We start from the raw sequence: 23,070 nt of genomic DNA, 5'->3' as shown, positions 1-23,070 counted from the left end.
TTATATTCCTAACCAAATCATTGTCATTTTTGCATGGTAATATCACAAATTTTACGGTCTGTTGTTTAGTATACCTAAAATCCTTTGCTTATTAGGGGCCACTCCTTATTTTCTCCCAAAAAAATTGCTTCGCACAGGTAACTACCATAGAGATAACAATTTTTTCAAAAGGAGGGGGTTCATGGCTTGGCATTTGAAAAACAAGGGGTCCGCAGTATTTAGCTAATTGGGAACCACTGATATAAAAACTTATTTTATTTATTTATTTATTTATTACATTTCTATACCGCCCAATAGCCAAGGCTCTCTGGGTGGTTCACAAAGATTAAAACTTCCCATTATAGCGGGGGTTATGGAAAATAGGGCTGTGCAGGGACCCCCCCCCAATTCACCTCGGAGGCCGGTTTGGAGCCCCCAAAGCAGCCCCAATTCAAAGCTGAGGCGAGATTCGTGCCCTCCGAGGTGACATGGACTTTTCTAGGTGCCGGTTGTGCAGCCAGCACCCAGAAACACCTTCCTTTCCCCGCTCTCTCCGCTTACCAGCTGCCACTGCCATCGCCGCTGCCGCCGCCTTGCTCCTGCTGGCTTCCGCCACCACATGTGAGAATAACCAGGCCGCACACAATTTTAAGATATCGTGGGGGCTCTGAGTGATTAGTACTTCTATGGCCACAAACTACAGTGGCCATAGAGGTACTAATCACTCAAAGTCCCTGCGATATCTTAAAATCGCATGTGGCCTGGTTATTCTCACATGCAGCGGCGGCAGTGCTGGCAGCAGGTAAGGCCCGCCCAGTCCCACTCTGAAGCAGCCTGAGTGACCCCAAAGCTTTGGAGCTGATTGGCTTCGGGGTCTCGGGCCGAGGCAGTGCACAGCTCTAATGGAAAAGCTTAAAGGCAAGATCTAAGTGGACTAAGTTGTCATCATGCTCTATGGAATTGTGACCCGGCCAGCACCACTATATTTTTTACATGACCAATTTTTCCAGGACAAAAAAAGAGAGAATACTCAAGGTTCCTTGATCTTGCCAAGCACTGTTGATACTTTCCGTTGACTTCATTCTCAAGTTAACGAGCCTTTAGAAACCATATCCCTTTCTCTTTAGCATGCTGTCATGACATCTAAGATCAAACAATCACAAACTTTTGATTACAGTGATCAAGATCATGTATTTTTAAATCAACAGACATTAGAGTTAAGCATTTTCAAGCTCACAAGTTTGGTTCCAATATTTTGGCCGTATAGAAGCAGAAGCCATCAGTGAGACCCCTTAAGTAAGCAGAGAAGGGCTGGGCATGAGCCCTGAGAAAGTACCTTAGCATCTGCTGTGATGTGTTGTCATTTTGCCTAGGCCCAACCCTCATGCCTCTGGTCCTCTATTCTGATGCACTCTGTGTATCATAAGGGGCTCTGGAAGATAACGTTGAGCTGAATAGGAGGGATGTTTTGTGGACATTTTCTCTTTCTGTTTGAAATGCCCCCATTTTGTTCGTTTTTCAGAGACATGTCCAAAGAAGGGCATAAAAATTCATCCTGCAGCCATATGCCACCTTTGACATCACCAACTCCCCACTGCTGACAAAATCCATTGCACCATTAGTCCTTCAGTGACCGTTAAGTTGTCCATTTCTGCCATTTCTATTGCTTTAATTAGCCATTCTTTGCACATCTCATTTGGACTTTGGGAGAATGTGTCATATATATTACGCATTCATACAGCTTATCATTGCTACCATTAAAACCATGCATTCTAGTTAGTTTCCTACCTCCCACTTTCTTTCTTTCTTTCTTTCTTTCTTTCTTTCTTTCTTTCTTTCTTTCTAACAATATATCCCTTGCTCATGAGCTATGGTTTAACATTTGAATTTGGAAAATTTATGATCCCAGAAGAATCTATGTGCCTAGCATGAAAAATAATGTGGTATGTATATTTATATGACCCAAAGAGGCCAATTTGAAAGAACTGAATGAAACAAAGAGCTTAGAAAGGATTCGTGAATATTCCACACAAAGCCAAGCACTGGGAAAGAATGAACATGTGATGCCTTCTTTTCTGTCTCTAATACTGGCAGAGTTTAGCTGACCTGAATGAAAAAGTATGCTAGATTTATAGTATGGGAATATGTGCTAGGAAGTTAATTTAGCTTGGCTACTGTAAACATTTTCTCACTATTTGTGAGGGTTGCTTTTGGGAAGGAAATGGCTCTTCTTCATATGTATTAGTGGTCATTCCAAACAATTTCCCCTGAACTGTTTGAACTCTTTCCACGTAAGAAAAACAATTCTTCCACTTTCATCTTTCCTCAAATCTGCAAAGCTTTGTACATAAGCTGGCCAGACTTAAAGACCTACTGACCACAAAGGATGCATGGATTTCAGTACTTTCTGAAACATGCCCTCTGCATTTTAGGCACTTCACTCATCTGATAAAAGGAAAACACAAGAACAGGTAAGATCACAAATTCAAGACATGGATGTCTTGGGAGATTAGATTAAATTAAAACTATTACTATATAGGCCTATTCAGGAGTTTCTCTCCATGTACACACTCAAAAGTTGCACCTACTATTGCCCACATGTTGGGGGAAGATCTAAAGAAGAAAACCTGAAGAACACGCATAGACTGTTCCTGTCTGATCTCAGAGGGTTCCAGTTCATACCGAAACCTACACACATTCTGCAGGCCTCCCACCCTCAGAGCTTCCTCGAATAGGTGGACAGGACTGGGGAGGGGCTGGCATGCAGCTGTGTGTGTGTGGGGGTGTGATCATATACAGCCCTGCTGTCTCTTTTTTTACATAATTGAAATTGAATTAAGGCCATCTCTCTCATTGCTACCTGTCTGAAAGGATGAACTGATCCTACTGAACTAATTGTATTTGTGACTGGGAGGGGATCTACGCTAGGATATGAAACGTTGTTTTTACAGTCATTGAACGTTTTGTTTTTGAACCATTTAAAACATAGCAGTTTTTAAAACGTTTACTTACTTTTCTCTTTCCGTGGGAATGCATTCCTTTTGGCCACACTAAGAAAAGAAATCCGTTTGTTCTTTTTCCCCCTCTGCCAATTTCCCCTCCCACTTCCTCTTCTCTCCGATCCAGCAAGCAGTCTCCCAAAAGTGAAACTAAAAGTGTCTGCAAAAAAGAGGCTTGAAAGAAAAAAAGGCTCCAACTTTGGGTGCGGAAATTACGTAAACATGCCCCCCAGGAATGTGATTGGCTAATTAAGAACTAAAGGAAACCCATTTAATACGATGAAATCGTCCACATCATACCAAATAGAACGACTTATTTCAGAGAAGTTCAAAATAAAAATTGGAGAACGGACAACAATAAAACATCACAAATTGAACGCCATGTGGTGAAATACTACCAAACGCACACTTAAAAATGGTAAGACACGTTCTAACTTGACTAGTGTAGATCCCCTCTGGCTGTCACGTGACTGACAGTGAAGAGAAACAGTGTTGTCAAGGGTGGATCACTCTTGAAGACTCTCCCTACTAAAGCACTAATGTGATTCTTCAGTGCTTGGTAAGGACATGTGGTGTCTCTTGACACAGTCAAGACATCAGAAACAGGTCTGATCTCTTTGGTCTGTGGCTTACATAAGCAGTATGATCAGAGCTCAAGAAAAAATCCTGCAACTCTGCTATAAGAGAAGTAATGGTGCTATCCCCACTCTTCTGTATTGTGCAAGCCTTCTCATGACCATATATTGTCTCCACTTCTTTGTCTTTGATTCCAGTCCAAGAATATATGGTCCATTTCTCACATTTTCTCATGCTTTTGTTAATATTACATCATCTGAAAGCTCGATTTCCTCAGTGTATAATATCTCTAAATATATGTCCCATACAATCTTTTCAAGTGTGCCATATTCTCTTCTAATAAATGAAGTTCCTCCACAATTCTTACGTGTTTACTTAAAAGTTATAGTGCTTACTCCCAGGTAAGTTTGCATAGCATTGAGAAACTTGTTATACGTTTTATTTTACACTAGTTGCAAGACCTACTGACTGAACTGCACAAAGAGTGCTGTTGAATTATGTATGCAGTGGTTTAAAAAACAGGCATACAAACTCAGGGAAGATACCACCGCCCTGGCAGACAGCAATAAACCTGCTTTTATGACCAGTCATGGGAGCTGCTCTGTCTGTAGCATCAGAAACCTATTTGTAGATGGGTGACTTCGTTTCCCCTACAACTTTTCTTCTAGAGAGAAATAACTGTGGTTTTTTCACTTCCCCTAGAGAGGAATTCTTTTTTTAAAAAAACAACAACGTAGAAATCTTCAAAAACTATTTTGAAAAAGATGCAAAGCTGAGTGGTGTCAATCATGCCCATGGACTCCCAAAGTTGGATTGATGATAGCACTCTTCAAATACTTGAAAGGTTGTCACACAGAGGAGGGCCAGGATCTCTTCTCAATCCTCCCAGAGTGCAGGACACGGAATAACGGGCTCAAGTTACAGGAAGCCAGATTCCAGCTGGACATCAGGAAAAACTTCCTGACTGTTAGAGCGGTACGACAATGGAACCAGTTACCTAGGGAGGTTGTGGGCTCTCCCACACAAGAGTCATTCAAGAGGCAGCCGGACAACCATCTGTCAGGAATGCTTTAGGGTGGATTCCTGCATTGAGCAGGGGGGTGGACTCGATGGCCTTGTAGGCCCCTTCCAACTCTGCTATTCTGTGATTCTATGATTCTATGACTTGTTTTGCTCCTGGCCTTTCTGCTGCAATTTTTTTGTATTTGATCAGTTACTTCTCTGCCGCAATATGCTCGCTCTTAGATTTTGTTTTATTATTTACTTATGTAGTTTTATCTGTTTTTAAGTTGTTACTTGCTTTGAAAGCCTAGAACTGCAAAAGTGTTCTAGCATGCAAATAGGATAGATACTGTCCTTAAACAAATGGAAATGAAATTCTCATGCATTCCTAATTAGATCTTATTTAGAGTTTTCTATTAAATCAGCTACCTCAAGGAATGCCTGAAGTTGCACAGCTCAGCCATCTTGGTCAAGAAGGAGATACTTGTGGTCACTGATAGTTAGTTCTTGCACTTCTTGAGTCTAGCTGAAATACTGCCTCTTTCAAAGCAACTGGCTGTGAGAAGCCAATTTCCTCTGACCTATTTAATCTTCTTGAGTCTATCTACATATTAATTGTGCACCAGAAAGCTTATTTTTAAGTATTTTAAACCACCCCAGACTAGTTAAGTGAGAAGCTGGGGTAGGACTCATCTAAAGTTCCCTCTAGTAGTATAGCAGTAGTATTGAATGACTTTATATGATGCTTCTATTAATTACATATGGACTTAAAATATTTCCCAGAACCTAGCAAATAAGAATCATAAATTCAAGTATGCCTAGTAAATTCTAGTTTACATTCAGGAAATCATGTCGCTCTTGCCATCCTTTTGTAATAATGTATATGGAAAAATTCAAATGTTGAGTGAAATGTGGGGGAAAGAATGTCCAATTTATGGCTTAAAGCAATAGGGAGATGCTGTGGAGAGAAAATAAAACAAGGAGCTATAATGAAGTTTTGATATAAAATGTTTAATGAACACAGATTTGACATTCCTGAAATGCAGTGGTCTAGCAGATACAATTGTATACTTTTTAAATGTGAAACACTAGGGGCTTTGAAATACAGACAGAGTGACTACAAAATTAATTTGAATTTTTACTTATTTTTACAACCTTAAATCATTGTACTTGGTGGGAACGATCAAGTAAAATACTATCCTACAGTTCTCAGTTCTCACTATATTATTTTATTGCAAAATTGTAATGGTGGCAAACAGAACATGAAGATGAAAAGGTTTGCTAAAATTAGAGTAAAAGAAATCAATAACTATAAAATGATTGTAATTACCTGTATAGGTTACCAAGAGTATCCAATAAATTCCCTGCAAATGCTTTTTAGTGGCACAGAGAAGTCAGGCACATCAGCCAATACCTTGTTTCACCAGCCACACAAATGTAGCAGTTGTGTACAAACATGTACAAAGGAATTGCCGAATGTCGTTTTCTGCCTTCAGCTTAATGCATTCTTATATTTAAGGGGAAATGTATGGGTTAATGTCTTTAAGAAAGATTATATCTATTGCTATGTGCAATCAACAGTGCAACAGAGTTCTATGATGTAGTGGCTGTATGACATTGGCCAGGCTGGCTACAGTATCATACGGTCAGACTTCCCTCATTTTCTTACTCTCGTTGTATTTACTGACTGGGAAAAGTCCTTTGGCTGATTAGTGTGTGAGAATGCAACACTATCTGAGTTTTTCTGTGGTATAGTGAAAAGAGACACTCCATGAAAAAAAAGGGTCTGTGAACTGAATTACTTGAGTCACGACAGATGGCTGCCCTTTTGTAAGGGTTCCCCCGAGTAAAAGAGATGAGTGACTTACGTAAATTACTTCAGATTTATATTTCATTTTGCTTGGCTTAAGGTGAGTAGACGAAAGGCCCATCCATTATGATCCTCAAATGGGAAAAGGAAACCCTCAAGTCTAGATCATTTTCTACTGCAGAGAGATTTACCTCTGCGCTATTTGTTGAACTTTCTGGGGAAGGGTGAATTCAGAGAGCGATTGGCTGCAGTTCCTAACCACTGAAATCAACTTGTTCTTTTAAGTAATATATAAATTACACCACTCGCAGTAATGTGTATTTTGGTGGTTCATAAAGGCCACCAAATGGATTAGAATGGCCTAAAACAAATAGCCTACTCAGACAAATGGCTTAAAAAAAGAGGCACACTGTTGCCCTCTAATCTGCTGCCCTCCAGTTGTGTTGGAGGGAAGTGGACAACAATGGTTATCACAAGCCAGCATGCCCAGTGCCTCATGAACACCTCCTAATAAGGTACCTCAGGGGGTTGGGTGTATAGACAAATCTGTGATGAGAACTGGGCCAGATGTACACCAAGAAGGATATAACACTTTGAAAGTGGTTTGGAAATGGTATATGGAATGTGTCATGGGTCCCAACAATTGTCAATACCCTTATAAAGCAGTAGTGTGGATCCTGCCCAAGTTACCAGCCACAGCTCCTAGCCCAGAGGTGGGCAGAAAGTAGATCTCCAGATGTTTGGGACATAACTGCCAGAAATCTTGACCATGAACCATTCTAGCAGGGCCTTCTGGGAGCTAAAGAGCCAAACATCTGGAGATCTACATTTTGCTGGCCACTGCTCCAGGCAGCATGAATGATTTGCATTGTCCACGACCATTGGTTTCCTACCCTGGGTTATTGATATTCAGTGACATTGGTGTATCCTTGCCCTGTTCCTGTAAAAGCAAGGAAGCTATGAGCAATAGAAGTTGTGGCCAGATTAAACAAGCCTGATGTGTGTCTCCAGTTCATCCTCCCCCACTCCTTCTTAGAGGCACAAATAAGAAACTTCATGAAACTGCTGAGACTCCTGTATTCTTTAAAATGCTAGCCCCACCTTCAACAATTATTTTCTATTTGGGCTGCAGTCTAGCTAAGGATGCTTTAACAAAAGCAAAGAGAAAACCAAAATCAATTCTGGAAATTGCAAAAGTGTGTAGTAGCATTTTCACTGTAGGAAACATTAGAAGTATATTGCAACCTAGCAATGTTTGATCCATCCTAAGGAAGGCTTTTAAGACGTATAAGCTAAATGAACTCCAGATTCAAGGATGTATTGTCTGACAAATGAATCAATGAATGAACAAATGCAATTTTTTCCAAACCAGAATTAACTAAGTTGAAACCATGTGAATTCATTTCTATGTGTCCTTAAACCAAAAGTTTTGACAAAAGTAAAACTAATGCTAGTATGTTTTAAAATGAGACCAGATTATCTTATTTTTCAATTTCAGAATCAATCTAAACAGGTCAGTTATGAAAGGTTATCCATGTAGTTCTATACATGCCTACTCAGAAGTAAGTACCATTGAGTTCAGCAGTGAGTCTTGCCCTTCTTCACAGTAGCTGTTCTGTCTGGAACCTGACCAACTGCCTGTGTGGGTCATGATGCTTGCCTTTGGCCATCTATCAAACAGCTGCCACTTTAGGAACCTCATTTTTACCTCTCTTAGGCCTTAGCTAGATGACAGGTTAGCTCGGTGTGAGCCCCGGGCTCACCCCTGTGTGTCCAGATGACACACAGGGGATCCCGGGCTCAGGCAGGGGTAACCCTCCCTTGGCCCGGGATAACCGGCACCGCTTGTGGCCTGGTATTTCCTGCGGTCTCGGGATGAGCCCGAGACCACAGGCATGTAGACCGGACTGCCGCTTTTCCCAGCTACCGCAATTACCGAGCAGCCAGGAAAAGTGGCGGATGGGGCAGGCGGAGAGATCGGGGGTGGGGAGATCACGGGGAGGGGGAATTGGAGATCATGGGGGGAAGCGGAGATTGTGGGGAGAAGCGGATATTGCAGGGGGAAAGCAGAGATCATGAGGGGAATCGCGGCCAGGGTGGGGAAATCGGGGGCAGGGAGAGCGGGGAACCCTTTTTTTTTAAAAAAAACACAACTTACTTTTGCCACTGGTGCGCTCCTGCGCACCCGGCCCTTTAAGACTAAAACAAAATGGTGGACGCAACGGGGCTTTCCTGTAGCCCATCGCGTCTGACGTGTGGATAGAAGTGACAGCCCGTGCTACTTGTAGCATGGGCTTGCCACTCCTCCTGCACAGATTATCAGGTAGGTCTAGCAAAGCCCTTAGGCAAAGGATGACCAGAAAAGCCCCCCCCCCCTCTCACTTCAGTGTTAGGAATTTGGGATGGCATTTTGAGTATTTTCAAGGTGAGGTGAAACTTCCTGTGATCGCTCAGTGGCTGCTAGCTGGTGGCTGACATTCCACACACACACACTGCCCCTCGAATGGCACTACTTCATAATGTAGTATTACTTGAAGGGAATTTGGGGTTTTAAAAAAAATGGCAGGAACTCTTTTCTGTGCAAACCATCACTTTTTAAAATCCACATTTCCCATTATATTACATGATGACATTAATTTATGACTTGCTTCAAATTCAAGGGAAATCAGAATCAGCATCGTTAGATGACATATGGGGGAGGCTCGTTGAATATGCATCACATCTGAATGTACAGCAATGTGTGCCTGCTTCAGCTCTGAGTATATGGACATTGTAACAACAAATGAAGGAATGCGGCACATTTATGGTTTGGGTTTTTCTTTCTTTTTCTCTTTTCCATTTTTTGACTCTTTTCTTCCTTTATATTTTTTCTCTCTCTCTCTACTTGGTTAAGCTTCCTTCCCTTAGAAGTTGTATCAATCAACTGTTATATTTTTCCTTTTTGTATATTATGCATATTCACATAACTGTTGGTTTGATATTAATTTTCAGGGGATTGTTTGTATTCATTCCTTATTTTTGTATCACTTTAAATAATATATATATATATATATATATATATATATATATATATATTACATGATGACATGGTGTTATTCAATGAAATTCTTGGGGTGTAAAATGGCGATGATGCTGGGAGTTTTAAAAGAAATAACAGTGAAATAGGTAGGTCTGTTTGGCATGTTTATTTATTTATTTATTTATTTATTACATTTCTATACCGCCCAATAGCCGGAGCTCTCTGTTATTTGCCCCGAACCCCCTCCCAAAGTGTTACCTTAGATCTGGGGTGGGCAAAATGCAGCCCTCACCCCCTCATTGCAGCTCCTGCAATTCCCCCAAATTCACTTCTTTAAAAAGCCTGTATTAACTTGTTGGCAAGCTAGTTTTTACCCTTTTGGTGCTCTGCTCTGTAACTACTATGGGCACCATTTTTAAAAAATATTTTGGCACCTGTCAGGGGAGACAATCTGCAAGGGCAAAAATGCCCCCTAGACGTCTTGAAGTTGCCTACCCTTGCTTCGGAATATAGACAAATTGGAAAATATTCACTACAGGTCCACAGAGAGAGTACATGTCTCAAGATGCCGGAAAATATTACTTTATTCATAGCTAAGTTATAATAAACTCTGAAAGATATGTTTCTTCAACTCAATAACGGGCAGGTTAGTGGGGTAGTCTTACCTGCCAGTTATTTATTTTATTTATTTACTTATTTATTACATTTATATACCGCCCCACAGCCAAAGCTCTCTGGGTGGTTCACATTTTTAAATGTGAACCGCCCAGAGTTAAATGTGAGTTAGAGATATATCTTTCAGTGTTCTCTGGAGGCATTTTTAAAGTTACCCCTGAAGAAGTCATCTAAAAATATCAGGGCCAAAATGTGCTGGGCTTTATTAAATAAAGCCATCTTTTCCAGTGTCTTGAGATGTGTTCTCTCTCTGTGCACCCCTGCCTTAGACCATGCCACTTGCACATGGCTCTTTATCCCTCTTGACCTTGGGATCCAATTACAACTTGGGATGCATTTCCCCTGCACCCTGGAAAATATTCCACGAGTTCGTTCCTTAGAACACGAGCAAAGATTGGAAAAAGACTTCTGCTATTTTCCCTTACGGTCTCCAAATGAAAGAAGAATAGAGAGCATAAAAGTCATGCAAGAATAGAAAGATATTGATTTATGTGTAGTCAACAGCTCAAATGAACTATGTTCTTATAAATTTTATATTATCGTTTGGATTAAATTCAAACCAAACTAAATAATCTTTTGATCCTTTCAGTATTCGTCTGAATTAGTTCCAAACTTATAGATGTCTGCCTGTCTCCTTTAGTATAATTAATTCTTTCAAGAAGAAAGGACAAGCTCATAGATTTGTGGGGGAGGGATTGTTTTCATTATAAATGGGATGGGGGAAAGAACCTAAAGAAAAGTCAACTTAACTTGCATTTTTCTTTCACTATTCCATTAACAACAAACAAACAATTATTTTTGTTTCATTCAAATTTATTCTAGTCCTTGTTTCACATGCAGTTTAAAAGATGTAATTTCTCTATCAGAATTCATCTGGTTAACAATAAAGTATATTAGAAAAAAATGATACCACATTGGTGCATTTATCTGCACCTCATGTTTTTCAAACAAACATTCATAGCTAAGGAAGTACAAGAATTTCTCTTCAGTTCGTCAAACATCAGAACAGGCTCCATGTACACCCCCAAAATGAGCACATTTTTTTCAGGCAAATCTTGCATATCCCTGAACTTGCAATCGCATTCACAAAATACGTTCATTAGAAAAATCCAGACATTAAAATGCACCTTTTTTAAAAATAATAATAATCACATTTTCGTCTTTAGTCAACAAGGAAAATGTATGCATTTAGATGCACACTTTGAAAAAATGCACATCCAAATGAGCAATTTCCCCATTCTGTCAACAACAATAGCAACTACCACCACCATCACCTTTAAGAACAGGAATGATACAAACTAAGCTTCAAGGTGGAACTCAGAGAAACTCATCTAGAGTATTGCATCCAGTTCTGGGCTCCACAATTTAAGAAGGACACAGACAAGCTGGAGCGTGTTCAGAGGAGGGCAACCAGGATGATCAGGGGTCTGGAAACAAAGCCCTATGAGGAGAGACTGAAAGAACTGGGCATGCTTAGCCTGGAGAAGAGAAGATTGAGGGGAGACATGATAGCACTCTTCAAATACTTAAAAGGTTGTCACACAGAGGAGGGCCAGGATCTCTTCTCAATCCTCCCAGAGTGCAGGACATGGAATAATGGGCTCAAGTTAAAGGAAGCCAGATTCCAACTGGACATCAGGAAAAACTTCCTGACTGTTAGAGCAGTATGACAATGGCAGTATTGTGGGCTCTCCCACACTAGAGGCCTTCAAGAGGCAGCTGGACAACCATCTGTCAGGGATGCTTTAGGGTGGATTCCTGCATTGAGCAGGGGGTTGGACTCAATGGCCTTGTAGGCCCCTTCCAACTCTGCTGTTCTATGATTCTATGAAACCTGAGCCCCACTAATTTCTCCATTCTTATTCAAAGCATTCTCCATGATCTTGCGGTGAAGACTACTGTTAAAATATCCTGAAACCCTGATTGAGGCACATATCCAATCCCTTGCTTTGGTGTCTGTGGGGATATGAAGAAAGTAAAATAAAGCCATCTCTAGGTAGATATGTCTATAGGGAAATAATGGGAAAATGCTCTAAATCTCTGTACAGATTACATTTATAAAATACGGGAGCCATTCCACATGTCATGCAGCATCAAACCTAGGGTCAGGTTTCCCAGGGCGTTACTAGACGAGGCTGTAGAGCGCGTTACCTTCTGCAGTCGTGTCGACACTTCCAGATGACGTTCACCAGGATCCGTCGTTATCCTGCGGTGAAGCCTCCTTATCCCGTCTTTTTAAAAGTGAGTTTAAGCGCGGCTTTTCCTGCTGGCCCGCGCTAATTCAGAGTCGGGAGGTGGAAGTGTGGGAGGATGTGAGGTCACTGTGGTCCGCACTGGTCAGGAAAAGGCGTGCTAAGGGGAGTGGCCAGCGGCTTCGGTCAAGCCGCCTCCGCCATTTGCGCCCAGTCTGCAGCTGGGGCAGCGCAGCTGAGCGGCTTTTTTTAAATTATTCCAACAATTTTTTAAATTATTCCAACAGTTACCGTTTGCGCAGGAACGGAGGAACGGAAAAGTGGCTGGTGAGCTGCTGGGGGTGTGTGGGGGATGTGCACCTGTTTTTTCTATTGCAACCTCTGCGTGGGTCACTTTTCGGAAAGGTGGGCATCCAACAGTAATGGGAAGTTGGTGACTCCTTGCGGTGCGCAGGCACAGCGACCGAATAATGGCGGTGCTTTACGCTGCCTGTTGGTGTGGGTACGCGGCTGGAAGAGGGCAACAAGTGAGAGTGGCCGGTCATCTTCCAGCGGCCACGCGGCAGCAGGTGAAGGGAGGCCCTTAAAAATGCCTCACTACACTCCCCTGTCCTTCCAACTGCATTTGCTAGGGGGGGGGAGCGACGGGGGGTAGGTTTTTGACGGACGTTTTGGACCTCCGATGGTGCGGAAAGTGACGAGCCCCGTTCTCTCTGCTTGGCCCCTGTATAGGTATCAGCCATGGGGCCGAAAGGGTGGGGAATGACTTGGAGACACCAAGAGGTCCTAGATCTGCTGGACATTTGGGGAGAGAAGAGGATTCAAGAGCAGCTGAGGCTAGCCACCGCAACTTTAATGTGTTTCTGGGCTGCTGCCATGCCTACGCCCAGATGTGGGTTGGCTCCGTGGGATGGGGGGGAGGGCACAGAGGCGGTCATCGCCACCGACACTTCAGAGGCATGATGGGAGATGTAGGCACAGAGTGCCCATGCAGACGACTGACCTCGGGTCATATTACACCCGCCACGACCCCCATCAGGAAGTGACCGCATCAATGTTGACCCTCAACACCGGCACTCGCTGGCCGCGCCCCCTGTGAGCCATCCACCAATGCCAACTGGCTCCCCTCCGCCCAGCCTGAGGGGGCTGATATGCAGCAGCAGCAGCAGCACTTCAACTGGCACTGCCACTGCCGCTGCCGCAGCAGCGGCGTCAGCACTGACGGCTGCGCTAGCGATCTACGCTATTTGCGGTCTTTCGGACTTGCGCAAACCGTGCGGCAAACGGAAAAAAAACCACGGAAATCAGGCCGGTGTGGCTGCGCAACCGTGCTTGAGGTGCCAGCAGCACAAACGGCGCAAACTTCCGCCACAAATCTAAAGAAGGTGTGGATCATGAGGCGTCACAGCTGAACGGGAAAATCCACTTTCACCGCTCCTCAAACACGGAACACCGGTAGGTCTAGCAAAGCCCCCAGGCCCATAGGCAAACGCATGTTCTGGCAAACTGACACAGGACATCCAGATCAGTGAGACTTCTTTATTGCAGGAAATTCCATGGCAAAGCCTAATGGTTACACACTTCAGTAGCTATAGGCTCTGGGGCTAGAGTTTCTGGGGCCATGCCAACTCCTAATCCTGAAGGTACTCTGCTTTGGCTTCCTACAATCCATTGCTGACGCTCTTCTAGCAATCCAGTTCTTGGTGAACATGGGTGATATCTAATGGGGAAGCCTTTGACATTAGCATAGAAAATTGGACATAGCTGAAAGATTGAGCAGGCTTGAAATGACTGCCTAAAGACAACAGGGGTGAAAGTTCCCCAAGTTAAACATGTCAGAGTTATATAAATATTTCATTATTAAGGCTGCAATCCTAGACTTACCTGGGAGAAAGGTCCTTTGAACTCATTTAGATTTACTTCTGAGAAAACACATAGGATTATGCAGGAAGATTTCTATATTTCAGCTCATCCTCTGGTGAGCTTGCCCTTTTTCCAAGAAAGACTTGCCCTTTTCCCATGAGAAAATTGTTTTGCCCTTAGAATGAATCATTCATTTCTAGTTCATTAGGTTTCCAGGTATCTCCACTTGCCTTTGCTTCCTCTGCCTTACAATTATCCAGTCAACCTGCATCTCTCGAAACACTTTCAAGTTCTGCCATTTCCCCCTATTTACCATTTCTTTGACCCTCTTTATTTCACATTGTAAGACCAAGGCTACAATAATCAATGTACCTTAAAGCCCTGCAAAGTGTTTTTCCTGCAAAGTGGCAGTCCTAGGGAAATGTCCAGTCATATATACTTCAGAAAAATGGGCCTTACTTTAGCCAGTATGCAAAGTGGCATGAAATGGCTGAACCCATTGTCAATTTTCTAATGGCCTTTCACAAGTCCATTCCTCTTCCCATTTGGATATTTATTTATTTATTTATTTATTGCCATTTCTATACTGCCCAATAGCCGAAGCTCTCTGGGCGGTTTACAAAAGTAAGACAATTCAAGTATAAAACACCAACATTCCCTTTAATGGGTACCATTTTACCAGCAAACTAAATCAGTATTCTCATGACAGTATCAGTTCCTCTTTCATGCTGGACTGTTTTAAATTAAAGCTGACGTTTTAGGAAAGCTATAGGACTTTGTAGGCTAACCCACTTCTTAAATAAGGAAAAGATGGTGTTTACATGACCTAATAGTTGAAGGGGGAAAATTACCACAACATGTTCTCATAAATAGCAAGGATGTCTATGGCTGTTGTTATTTTTTAAATGATACAAATAGTAAAATTGTCATGTACTTTCAAAGGAGGAAAGGCAGAGCAGATGAGAGAGCTATTCAAACTTCTTCTTTTTACTGTGGGAAATTAAGTATTGCTCCTGTTCTAACAATGAGAAGCTTTGGGGAAAGGAGCTTTTCTACAAAACTTAGCAGGGGTAGTCTGGAAAGGAGATAGTCTAGAAAGAGAAGAGGAAATTTAATATGGAGTAGATCCGTCTACTCCATATACGGTGGACAGGAATTCATGGCATAGGGGTGGGGAGGAAGAGGAATGGTCAAACTGACTGTTTACTCCTTTTCCTGCCTCGCCATTGAAGATCGATTTCATTGAGGTTTATAGCCCTTTCAGGCATTCCAAAAAAAGTTAGAATAATTTCGTGAGGAGAAGCGCTGCAGCCCTGCTCCTCTATTTGTCAGCCTCAACTCATGGAGGGAGACAGTCTGGAAAGAAGAACCTCTGCACGTGAGCCAGAACAAAAGTTTTGCAGCATTCTGACTCATGTGAATAACTCCCACAGCTATAGGATCTTCTCCTCTTCTGACTGTCATCCGTCATGACTTCAAGGTGACACACTTGAGGAAGGAGAGGGCTTGGGCTTCATCACTCCTTCCTCTCATGCCTTGATTTTAACCCTTTTTTCAACACCTCAATAGCGTTAAAGTGTAAACACCAAACTGGACATATCTGCATGGGCAGAATAAGCAATTTCTCAAATTAAAAGAGTCGTCTTTTTTAGTCTGGACCTGCTACCACTACTATAGTTAATGCTAGTGGCATTATGCTCCTTTTCTGCTAAAATTGACTTTCTGCTGTATCTACAAAGAGAAAAATCAACACATTTCTGGTAAATAGTGGAATAAAATTAGCATCTACAAATTTATTAGCCTCTCCAACTGCTGTAAGATAAGGTGAGGCATACATAAATAGATACAAAGCTACATTGAAACACTAACCTACCGATGTATATGTCTCTAAAGTGTGTTATCTGAATACCAAATCTAGCATTAACTAATTACATGGGGTGGGGGAAAACTTACCCAGTTGAATAGCAGCCTGATATCTGTATTTTCTTACCAAATGTATCTGCCCAGACCTTAAGATCATTCACAGGGGCCCTTCTCTGCAAGCCCCTGCCAAAGGAAGTGAGGCAGGTGGCTACTAGGAGGAGGGCCTTCTCTGCTGTGTCACCCCGGCTGTGGAATGAGCTGCCCAGAGAGGTCCGCCTGGCACCTACACTGTATTCCTTTCATCGCCAGCTGAAGACCTTTTTATTCTCTCAGTATTTTAATTTAAATTTAAATTTTACTGTTCTAATTCTGTATTTTAATCTTATATCAATTTCTGCTGCGTGGTTTTATCCTGGTTGTGCTTTTTATACTGCATTTTGTGTTTGTGTTTTTAGACAGTTGGTTGTTTTATTACATTTTTTAATTTTTGTGAACTGCCCAGAGAGCTTTGGCTATTGGGCGGTATAAAAATGTAATAAATAAATAAATTAAAAAAAACCATATGTTTGTTCTATGCAGCATTGGCCTATATTTATTACATAGTTAAATGTGCTTTTCATTAGACACTTTTGTTAGCTTTGATCAACTATGGCCTTAGCTAGACCTAAGGTTTATCCTGGGATCGTCCCGGGGTCAGCCCTGTGCATCTAAATGACACACAGGGGATCCCAGGAGCATGCAGGGATAACCCCAGGACGATCCCAGGATAAACCTTAGGTCTAGCTAAGGCCTTAGTGTCAGTAGTAAAGGATATTCAGTTGTCCATAAGAGATTTTGATTATTTAACATTTCTGAAAAAGGTGGAGCAGAAGATTAATTATGAAATAGTTAATACTAAACCTCTGGTGTAGAAGCAACACAATTTTGTGGGTACGCCGGGTGATCTCATAATATAACAAATGTGGATAGTTAAAACATTTTCTCTGCCCCTATTCTCCCCTCCTGTCCCATGACTCTCCCCTGCAAGTTCCTTGGGAGTAAGGACCTGTCTATTTCTGCCTATGAAACTCTGCAAGTAGACTGATTTTGCTCTATCTATGTATAAATAAGTAAGATCAGTAACTTTTAAATTAGAATTCTGGTTTTTATTTTGTAGGAGAGAGGAGCTTCTTCGTTACGGGAACTTTCACCACTTCTGATGAGGCAACTCAGACATCTCCCTACAATCTTCCTTGGTTTAATCTGCAGTTTATTTTACATGGAGAGATACCCATTAGAACGTATTGGAACAAATTGTTTGGGATTTGACGTTTTCCTTTCTACCCGCAGGAATCTATGGAGACCTCTTATGGTGAACTAATATTGTATTCTTAGTTGAGTGTGTTTCTCCCCCTTTTGATTAACATAAAAAAAATTGGCCCAATAATTCTAAACATCTGGTGTCTAATTGGCACTACAGCTCTTTGATACCACAATGGTTTTATTTAACTTTGGACCAACCTAAATGTTCTTTTAATCATGCATAGCAGAGCTATTTGTGATGGGTTTATTTACTTCAGCGTAAGTGTATACAGTCCTTGATTTGGATTGATTTGGATTGGGACCATGGTGCTCTCGGGGGGTGGGGTGTTAAACTTCCCTCCTGTTTTCATCCTGAAGTCGCCATTCCTCCTCCCCACCCCCCACCCCGATGGGGTTAAAAAAGAAAGAAAAATGTCTCCATTGATTTCAATGGAGGCATTTCTCCTTCATTTTTACCCCCTGGAGGGCTTCACAAGCCTCCAAAGAGGGCCCACAAGTGTGTATGTGAAGTTGTGTCCCTGACCATTCTGCATTCATCCCTGAGCTAGCAAAGTGATAACAGAATTCTGAAAGAAAATATTTTTGCATAGTTGATTTGGAATATGCTGAAACAATTATTATTTCATGTGTGGTATTATATAGAATGTTTACTGTATCATCTGACTGGGTGAGAAAGCTGTTCTTTGAATTAATGTGTTGTTATGGCTATCAAGTAAGAAAGTGACCTTTAGTCTTTCGTACAGCTGAAGATTTATTCATTTTTAATGAGAACCAATTGCTAAAAGACACTTGCTTAAATGAACAATGATGGCTTTCTAATGGCTACCAGGTAAAGGGCACCTCCACCTGCTTGGGGGGGAGTGGGCAGAAAGAATTTGGTAGTTGGAATACAGCCATGACAGAAACAGATGTCTGAAATTTCCATCTGGCAGAGGGCTTCAGGTGTGTACTGTATGCTTTAAGGACAGTCATAGCACCGCTTCTACCTTTTAAAGGCGGGTTTCCCCAACCTGGTAGCTTCCAGATGTATGGAATTGCCATACTGGCTGGGAATGATGGGAGTTGCAGTCCAACACATCTGGATGCCACAAGGTTGGAGGAGTCTGCTTTGAAGATGGTCTGCCTATCTGCTTACCTGTTCCCTAGTGCCCAATCTATATTATTTATGAGCAAATACATATTACAATACACTTTAAAGGCTCGGCTAGATGTGATGCAGGATGTCTTGATCAGGGTCTCATGAATGTTTGTTTGTTTGTTTGTTTTCTTCAAAGGAGACACATGGGGACATTTTTAGTATAGAAGTGGTTATGGTCGGCTACTGTGTGGGCAGAGTGCTGGATCCAGCATGGCTCTTCTTATGTTACTATGTTCTTAAATTTTGATGCACTCAACTCTGTGGGCAAAGGCACACACCTCTGAAGAAACTTGTCAGCTCCAGAGAAAGGGAGGAGCAGGAAAGCACACACAAGAACCATACTCTACATTTGGGCAGAATTATTGGGTGGGCAGGAAATTCGGAGGCGAGATTTGGTGACTCAGGGCACCTGTGGGGGCTACATGTAAATTCTTGGGGGTCATATGTGGCCCATGAGTTTTGAACCTAAACTGGAAACACACAGATTTAAATTTTTGCTCAACTGTGGTGTTCACAGTCTCTAACATTCATCCTAACTTACCTCACACAGTTGCTGTGATAATCAAATGGGGGAAACCAGTGTATATTGCCCTGTCCTCCTAGGAGGAAGAGGGGATGTAGTAAATAAATAGGGAACAGTCAGGACTTAGTGGCAAAGCACATAATCTACATGCAGAGAAGTCATTCCACAGTATTTTCACCTAAAAGGTTCTCAGGTCGTAGAGGCTGGGAAATACATCTCTCTCTCTCTCTCTCTCTCTCTCTCTCTCTCTCTCTCTCTCCACAACCACTTGGCACAACCATTTTCTTGACATATCGCTATGGTAATTCCATAATGCTTTTCCCTTGAAACATCCCTTAAACACTGCAGAACTTTTAATGGGCACAGATAAATTCACTAATTACATCTCTTCATTTATCTCCCCAGGGAAAATGGGGCAAAATACTGCTCCCAGTTATGAAACCCTGTTATGTCCTAATATCATCAAAGCACAGTGCCACCTTGATTCCTTCCTACAATTGAGGAGGATACTTTAACCAGCCCAATGCCCAGCTAGACTCATTTTATATGATCCATTTCTCATGCCCCTCTCTGCAAAAGAGGAGAGAATCAGGTCCAATGTGCTTGCTTGTAATGGACTCCATCCAGCCTTCCATGAAAGCCCACCTTGGAGATGGGCTCAGGTCCTTTAGGAGCAATATAAGATTTATGACTTCCTTAGCTTTTCATTGCTCTGCTTTAAATCACTAGGAGATTAGCACATAAGGTGTTGGGAAAGTGTGTTGTCGTTTAACAAGCTTAAGCAGTGTTTGAAAAAGAGACCTTTTTTGCTAAACGGTGGGATTAACTGGATAAGTGGAAGGAAAGAGCTTTTTGGATAAGCTTAAGGACAGAAGAATTATAGTCAGCTTTCCACTTGTTGTAACTTGGTAACTTTTTTATTTTCAACGAAGACAGCTATGTCAGTTTGATGGGCCTGGGGGAACGTCTTCTAGTTCCTTGTGCCTAGACAAGTCTTCCTAAAGCTGGCACCCTCCAGATATGTTGGACTGCACATCTGGATGCTAGAAGTTGTACTCCACCACATCTGAAGGACACGAGGTTGGGGAAGCCTGGTCTAGAACCCCAAGTGCAAGCCATCAATAACAGGAATGCAAAAATTGCTTTGCTGGGTCTGATCAAACATCCATTTAGTCCAACATGCTAATTCTTTCACAAACAAGAAGGAAAGCAGCAGCTCCCTTCTGTTGTTTATCTTCAACATCTGGCCTGCAGAGGTAAAATGCCTCTGAATATGGAGGCTCTATTTAACTATCGTGGTGAAGAGTCATCAACAGACTGATTCTTTCAAAGCTATCTCAGCTAATTGCCATCAACACAACTTTGATATACAAGAGTGTGGACGTGAAAGAGAGAAAATATCTATATTTAACAGGGTTATGGGGAAATGCCTCTTGTTACCTAGCCTCTGAGAGGGCTTCAGATAATACCTGCCACATTTGCCACCTTCACTTTGGCTGACCATGAATCAGTTTCATGTCCACACACACCCTGTTTAAGACCTACTGAATGAGTGGCACTTTTTGTGCTCCGTTGTTTAGAATTCATTAAGGGACTTGATTTTTTCTCATTTAAAAAAAAACATTGCAAACTATGCAATAGAGCAAAAGAACTGAGGAGATCAACGTCTGTGTGAATCAAATATTAAATCCATAATGAAATTAAAGAATTACAAGCTGGGGGCTGGGGGTGGGGGGGAGGAAAGCTGTTTGTTAAAAGTAAATTGAACATGAGACGAATGTTCCTGATAGTAATCTGATAGGATCTGGCTCTCTGACAAGAGCAGGATGCCTCCCAGGATCTGTTCACAAAGTAGAGCTTGTAAATGTGAGCACTTTGATCTCATTGATCACTCTTCCCCCTACGTGAGCTTGGGTGTGCATTTGCAGAGTATTGACAAAGACCCCACTCCAGCTATAATAATCATATCTACATGGCAGCAGGCTAGCTGAATGAGGAGACTCAGACCGTTTCTACACCTAAGGGCATTTGGGGAGGGAGGGGAGATGATCCCGGACTTACCTGCTTCTGGGATCATCCTAAACAGAAGCCAGATGTCCTGGAAGGGAAGAGGGAAGTTGCGCCTGTCATGGCTGCCATTTAAAACAAAAACAGGAGCCAGAGTGTGTTTGCACTCCAGCAAAAAGGTAAGTAAAAAAAACCCAAAAAAAGCCCTGACCCTGCTCCCCTCCCACCCTTGATGTCCCTGGATTCCCCCTGGCCCAGCTCCTTCCCTCTGTTGACCCCCCAGTACTCACAGGGAAGGGGGAAGAAGCTGGGATGGGCGCCCACTCTGCCTGCAGTCCGCAGGATCATCCCAGGACTGTGGGTAAAACTGGGATAACCAAGGTCTCGGTTATCCCAGGAAAATGGAGGGATCATCCCTGCCTGCTCCCAGGATCTCCTGTGCATTATTTGGATGCACAGGGACAATCCAGGGATGATCCCAGGGGGAAAGGCAAGTGTATAAAGGGCCATATTCACAAGCGGACCAAATCCAGCTCCCAGGTCTCTCTTAAAAGCAGGAATTATTGCGCCTATCAGCTTTCAGGTATTTATTCCCTCCTCCTTTGTGGCTGAGGAGGTTTCCCTGGTCCTTATCCAATATTCTAAGCATTACACCACCCTGGCTTAGTTTAAAGGCTTTAAAAACACAGCTAGAATAAGTGTCCAAAAAATGCTGTGGAGCTTTGGTAAATAGTTCTCGGGAACGGTTCAGGAGTAATTAATCTTGGCTATGTGTGATGAGATGGCATCCATAAACACCAGAGAACCTTTTTAGGCTCTGGGTGCCAGGACAACCTAAGCATTACTTCACTTCTACACCATTATAATAGGAGCTGTTCATACAACACGCTAACCCACACTTAGGCCATAGCTAGACCTAAGGTTTATCCCTGGATCATCCAGGGGTCAAACCTGTTCATCTAGGTGACACACAGGGGATCCAGTGCTCAGGCAGGGGCGAACCCTGGATGATCCCAGGATAAACCTGAGGTCTAGCTGTGGCCTTAGTGGTTGAGTGTGGGTTGTTTTGAACTGTGGGTTGTTTGTTGATACGTGAGTTGGCATGGGGTCTGAACCCAGGACATTTTCCACAGGATGGCTTGTTAACCATGTAGTCTACCATGAACAATCCAACCATGAACCATCCAAGAACAAACCATGGGTTCTCAAGGTGACTTATTTGACAAAAATAACAAGCCACTCTGTGGAAAATGTCCTGGATTCAGACAACACGCTAACCTACAGTTCAACAACAGCCCACACTCAACCACTGAGTGTGGGTGTAGGTTAGTGTATTGTGCAAACCCAGTAATTGTCACAATTTTGAAACAGGTACAGGCAATGGCATCTTGTTTAACAACTCCTGTTAATATTTTACCTGACTCTTTTCACAAGATTTCATTTTGAAATGTTTCCTAAAGAAATTAATATTTTAGCTGTAGGCATAAGAAAATATGGTTACTTGGGTATTTGTCAAAGACCTTATTCACATATGCAAACACATTACTTGGTTTTGCTGTGCTCGATTCCATTCTGTCTGATTGAATGGAAGCAAAACACAAGTTGTATCTGCAATGTTGTATTTGTGAAGGCCCAAGCAAGTCACTTGATCTTCCTGTCTAAGGCCATGGCTAGACCAGGCCTATATCCTGGGATTGTCCAGGGATCATCCTTGTGCATCCAAATAACACACAGGAGATCCTGGGAGCAGGCAGGGATGACCCCTCCATTTGCCTGGGATAATCCTTAGGTCTAGCTAAGGCCATAGAGGCATGGGATAAGCAACAAATTGGAATACAGATCAGAGATAACAAGGAGATTCTTCCCTGGGGAGCAGCAGCTGTGCACTTCGGCCGGAGCTTGCAGGTACACTTTGCTTGTCCTATGCCTTCTGCTCGTAGGAAAAGGACAAGCAAAGCAAAGCTATGCACTCATATGAGGGGCACTTGCAGTAGCTCCCTCATGCAGAAGGTGAAGGATGAGCAAAACTGACCGGCCCCCATGTCCTCTCCTCAGTGGTGAACTGGCTTTGCGTTGTTCAGGCTTTCTCCAATCAGAGAAGCCCTAAATGCAGTGGACCAAG

Source organism: Elgaria multicarinata, chromosome 10 (genome assembly GCF_023053635.1).
Source record: "Elgaria multicarinata webbii isolate HBS135686 ecotype San Diego chromosome 10, rElgMul1.1.pri, whole genome shotgun sequence".
Classification (NCBI taxonomy): domain Eukaryota; kingdom Metazoa; phylum Chordata; class Lepidosauria; order Squamata; family Anguidae; genus Elgaria; species Elgaria multicarinata.
The sequence above is the reverse complement of the archived record's forward strand: the minus strand, read 5'-3'. Positions refer to the sequence as shown.